Below are 6287 nucleotides of genomic sequence, written 5' to 3' on the forward strand. Positions count from 1 at the left end.
GGCTGTCCTGGAACTCACTTTGTAGTCCAGTCTGGCCTTGAACTCAGAAATCCNCCTGCCTCTGCCTCCCAAGTGCTGGGATTAAAGGCTTACACCACCACACCCGGCTCATATATGATTTCTAATTATGATACAGAGCTATAGTAATAAGAACAACATAGTACTGGCATAAAAACTGACACTATATAGATTAATGGAAAGATTAGAATATCCAGGTATAACTTCAAGCCACTACAGCTGTCTGACCTTTGACAAAGATCCAAAAATATACAACAGAGAAAAAAAAATGTCAGATTCAACAATTGAAAATAGGAAACCTGGATTTCAACCCACAAAGAGAGTCTTATCTCTCATCTACACAATTCAGTCGCAAATAGATCAAGGATCTCAATATAAATCTTGATATCCTGAACTTAATAGAGTAAAATGTAAGGTGTACACTTCAGTGTATCAGCATAAGACTTTCTGAGTATGACTAGTAGCATGGGGTATAAGACCAACAATTGGGGGGTGGGGTCTCATGAAACTAAAACCAAACCAACCAACCAAACACTTCTGAATGACACAAGACCCTTTCAACCGATAGAGGAAGTTCTATAGAATGGGAGAAATTTTTCATCACTGTGCATATGATAGAGAATTAGTGTCTATAGTATACAAATAAATAAAAACAAAACAAAAAACTAGACATGAAAAGAACCAAGAACCCAGTTAAAAATGGATTCGTGAACTAAACATAATGCTCTCAAAAGAAGAACTACAAATGGCCAACAAATGCTTTAAAGTATTCGGAAACAGGTCCGCTGACTGTAGCTCTTCACCTATCCTCTCGCCTCCAAATCCAGTCTCACAGTCTCATCCCCAGCTCCACAGCAGAGTATCTGCTATAACCTCCTTTCCCCCTGCTCCATTTATAGTGGACTACAGAGCTCTTTCCCTCCTAATCTCCATCTCCCATTTGTTTCTTTATTTCATCCCCCAATGATAGCAGTCACCCCCTTAGAACTCACAGGTCACCCTGACCAGAGAAGCAAGTAAGGTAACTGTATGAAGATCTTCATCTCTCCTTCAATTCCTCTGAGTCCACTGCCCTGTCTCAGTAGCTCTCTAGCAGCCTTCTGCTGAGGTATTTCCTCATTCTCTGCTCCCATTCCCAGGAAACTACCTACCTCCGATGGAACACCTGCTTTCCTCCCTCATGTGGACCCACTTAGGGGTCTCCCCACGCCCTCACCATTCCGAAGTTTCATCTTCCAGTAGCCAGAAACACATTATATCTGGAACTTCTAGTGGCTGTACCTATCAGGATCCCCAGGAAAAAAAATTAGCAGGCAACGCACAGACACTCTCCTAACAATCAGAGACAGTAATAGAAATCAAGGGGAGAAAAACAAACAAAAGCCAACCACTGAAAAAAAAAAAAAAAAAAGAAAAAGAAAGACCAGATGCCAACACCTAGAACTCTAGAATTATAGTCTTTCCAATTCCATGTTCCCAGGTGCCAGCATATAACACAATCAATAACAGGCAGCGCAATATGTCCTCACAAGAGACTGACCACCCTCCAGCAGACTCTCGAGACTTTGCTGAAACACAACAAAGGGCATTAAAACAGGTCCTTAAAATATGGCATCTTCTTAAAGAGGTAATGAATAAATCCATTGAAGAAATATATGAAAACACAGTGAAGGAAATAGATAAAACAACTCAAGTCCAAATCAAAGAAAATGCATGCAAACAGGCAAATCTGGAAATGGAAAGGAAGCAAAGAGGCAATGACTTGTATTCACCAAGACAGTACAAGAGAAGGAAGAGAGAATCCCAGGCATTAATGATGTGATGGAAGAAATAGAAATAGCAGTTAATCAAAATGTTAAATCTAAAACAATCCAAAACAAACAAACAAATAAAAAAACCAACCAACCAATCAATGACAACAAAAACAAAAATAATTGGAGTAAAGGAAGGAGAAGAAACCCAGACCAAAAGCACAGAAGATATTTTCAATAAAATTAGAGAAGAAAAACTTTGTAACTTAAATCCATCTATCAAGGAAGAAACATGGAGAACACCAAGTAGACTGGGCAAGAAAATAAAGTCACCTCAGCACATAAACATAGAATAACTAAACACAGAGAACCAAGAAAGAATATTAAAAGTTGCAAGAGAAAAGGAAAAAAGACCAAGTAATATTTTTAAAAATACTGGTAATCAGAAAGATGTGAGGAGAAAGACCACGGATGCAACTCATCATGGCCAAATTAATAGAAGCATACAGTTAACTAAAGTAAGCTTTTTTGTTCATGCACACAGGCTATCTTTCCTTAAAGGCAGTGTTCAAGAGATCCGCATTGGATGTGACAAAGATAAGATTTTAATAGCTCAAACAAAGGTAGGAGGTTCCCAATGGATTTGATGAGCAAAATAGGTGAGGTTATAGGAGCAGAACATAAGAATAACAAGTTGGTCATGACAATCTTCTGAAACAAAGACAGGATTACAAGGTGGCTGTGACAATGCAGTCCTAACAATAGTTAGTCACAATAAGCTTTTCAAACAAAGGTATGGTTACAAAATGGTTACAATAATATTTGAAGCAAAAACCACGGTTTTCAGTTCAGTTCCTCTGACAGGCAGTGCAGAACCATGACAAGCAAATTAAAAGAGGGAAGAACACACATACACACATGCGCACACACACACACACACACACACACACACACACACACACACACTACTACCACCATAAACAACATCAGCAGCAGCAGCAAAAAAATATACAAACAATGAATAGATGTGATTAACTATCTAAAAATGTGTTTAACATTTTTAAATTAATGTGTGCGTGTGCACACGCATGTGCACGTGTGTATGTGTGTTCGTGTTTTTGTGTGTGTGTGTGTGTGTGTGTGTGTGTGTGTGTGTTCCATTAAGGGATGCTGGGAAGGTGAATTGAAGCACATGACCTGCCAGGAGCATAAAGCAGAATAGCTAAAAATTCCAGCTACACATAATAACCACCCCATTGCAAAATAACTTGCCCCCATTCCATAATAACCAACCATTATCCTACACTAAGCTAATGTCCTATGATAACCATCCCCAATCCTATTATATCCCACTCCATCCCTCTTGGTGGATTTTTCCTTTGATGAATATGCAGTTTCCTTCTTTATCTCTTGGTTAGTTTTGGTTGAAGTCTGTTTTGTCAGATATGAATTAGCTACATCAACATGCTTCTTAGAACAATTTGGTTTGGGATATCTTTTTCCAACCTTTTATCCTAATGTGATGTCTATCCTTGATGTCAAGGTGTGTTTCTTGGATGTAGCAGAAAGATTAATCCTTTTAGTTTGTGTCTTTTTTACTAGAGAGTTGAGACCATTGTTGTTGAGAGCTATGGATGAGCAATGATTGTTGGTTCCTCTTTATTGCGTTTAACATGCCCTGCCTTTCTGCTGGAGGTGGGGTCTACAAGTTCCCTCTCCCCACTGTACAGAAGTTCATCTAAGGTCCCTCCCTCCCTTTGAGTTCTCAGAGTCTCTCACTTCTCAGGTTTCTGATACATTCTGGAGGGTCTCCCCACCTCCTACCTCCCAAGGCCGTCTGTTTCCATTCTTTCTTCTGGCCCTCAGAGTTTGAGTCCTTTTCCCCTTAGCCAGCACCAGATCAGGTTCCCCTCTTCGCCCCCACCTCCAACTTTCCAACCCAGGCTGTAGACAAGAATTTAAGTTGCTGTTTCCAAATTGACATCAAGGCCCTATCCTTGAGGATACTTCTTACATGTCTCCTCGATCATAAAGAACCCAATCTGGGAACTACATAGGGCCTTCATACTTACATAGTGAAGGTCCTCAGACTGCTACCAAAGGAGATATGTAAACAAGCACCATGGCCCAAATCTTTGCTCTACAATGGTGTTATGCCTTCAAGATATTCTAGGGTAATGGTGGCCTATTTTCTTGAGGAAAACCAAATACTACTGTTTTAAATAACAACAAGGAAAAGATAAGTACCAAAAATTAACTCCTACTATATTCTTCAGTGGTCAGTGTCTTGCTCAGCCACCAGTAGAATATCTCCTTCCTTCCACAGAGGGAAGCAAATACAGAGACCTACAGCCAGACATTATGCAGAGTGAGAGACCGTGGAACACTCAGCCCTTAATGGGATGTCTCCATGAAGTACATCCCTTTATTGAACCCAAAGGAAGAAGAGGCAGAAAGAATGTTATAGTCAGAAGGGGTAGAAGACACAAGGCCCTGTGTGTCAGCTAGTCTACACACATTGGAACTCACCATGTCTGAGGCAGCATGGAAAGACTCATGCTTTTAGCAGATAAGGTGCTAGTGTGGAAAACTGACACATGGCCCGTCCCTAACCCAGAAGTACCAATTGGTAGCCACTTGCAACTTGCAAATGAAAATTTAATTTTCTCCAAGGAGGTCTTGCTGAGGGAAAAAAAACCCCAAAGCTACTCTCTCCTCCACCCCCTTTCCAATTGGATATTTACTGTTAACCAACTGGTGGGTGATATGGTTTTAAAGTTACAACTTCCAAACCTGCTTCCTTGGGTCACTTTCCATACCTGTTGATAATCAAGTTCCCAGAAAAAGCATTTGTCTAGATAGAAAAGGCAAGAATATACACGAAATGCTGATACACCAAGAACTGGAGTGGGGCTTAACAAACTACTTATAAGTGTAGTTTGCATCTCCAGCATGAGATGTCCAACAGAAAACAAACTTGAAGGCATTCTTGGAGGTGCCTTGTCAAGTCTTTTTCTCTTCCTCCTCCTCTTCCTCCTCCTCCTCCTCCTCGTCCTCCTCCTCCTCGTCCTCCTCCTCCTCCTCCTTTATTTTCTCTCTCTCTTAAAACTTTATTTTATTTTTATTTTATTTAAAAATTTCCCAACTCCTTTTACCCTCCAGGATCTTTTGCATATATATCATGGCTTTCAGTTTAGTGCTTTTAATGGATTCTCAAGTGTGTAAATGAATGGGTTTCTGCAGCTACATCTGTTTCTTGTGGCTTACCTTGTGGTGTTTTGTGTTATTTTGCTATGTTAGTTAAAAAAATACTTCATTGTATTTTAATATTATTCCTCAGAATCATGTTTGTTTTCTAATGAGAAGCAGGGGGTGGATCCAAAAGGAAAGGGAGGTTGGAGGAATTGAGAGGGTAAGATTAAGGGCTATCAGAATCAGGATACATTATGTGAGATTAAAAATCAGTCAATTTTATTCTAAATCCATCAAACAAAATGATGTTCTCTAATTCTATCAAGTTTTAATAACTTATAAATTACACAAGTTTTGAACTTTTCTATCTAAAGTTACATGGCAAACTAACTATTCTAAGCAAATTTTATAGAACCTAGTGATGAAATACATATAAAAGTTTGTACAAATTATAATTTCAAAATGAATTTTATACATCAAAACAGCTTTTCTCTGACTAACATCTTGCAAACGATGTTAATAATTCTGTACTGAAGAATGAAGCAATCTTTTCTAAATGATTGCCTATAAAGCAACTTTTTTTCCACTGTACCTGGGGAGGAATTTCATAACAATATAGAATTTTTTGGATTTAAAGAAAACTTTGTGTTTCTGGATCCTGAGATGAGAATCATAAATAAACCATAGGGCTGCTTTTTAGTAGAAGATGATCCAATCCATCACAGAGAGGCATCTTAAATTACAGACATTTGCTCGTTAGTAATCAAAACAGCATGAGGTTTCTTTGTTTACAAAGTAATCTACTGTCAGCAGTGGCTGGTTTTGTAGACTAGCTGTTTCAATGAAGCAGAAAAATTAAGACGTTTAAAAAGAAATGAAAGTGAAAAGTTTGAAAAGAACATTTCCGTTCAAGGGCTGTACAAATATGAAATAAACTTAGACAAGGAAGACACAAAACAAATTAATTTGTTTGCATCAATGAATTTAGCTGAAATAGTGGGTTTGACTGGGGGAGGGAAGGATGAAGTGCGGGAGAGAAGTTTCTAGAACATTTTCCTACTTTGCTGCTGCGTTCTTTCACTGTTGGTAAGTGAATGGCGATGATCAGGAAATTAGAACAAACAAACAAGAACCTTTCATGTCTAGAACTATGGATTACACTCTTTTTACTTTAATTCAGATTTATTATTGATTGAGTTTTCACTTTTCTTTCTTTCTTTTTTTCTTTTCTTTTCTTTTCTTTTCTTTCTTTCTTTGTTTTTGTTTTGTTTTTTTTTTTTTTTTTCAGTTTTTTTATACATTAAAAGGCAAGTACTCTACCACTGA

At 38.3% G+C, this 6287-nt stretch overlaps 1 pseudogene; it reads right to left on the minus strand.

Moving 5' to 3' along the window:
* The window catches only part of LOC110328885, a 120686-nt pseudogene that overhangs the window by 113661 nt on the left and 738 nt on the right, over positions 1–6287 (minus strand).

Source organism: Mus pahari, chromosome 11 (genome assembly GCF_900095145.1).
Source record: "Mus pahari chromosome 11, PAHARI_EIJ_v1.1, whole genome shotgun sequence".
Taxonomy (NCBI): Eukaryota; Metazoa; Chordata; class Mammalia; order Rodentia; family Muridae; genus Mus; species Mus pahari.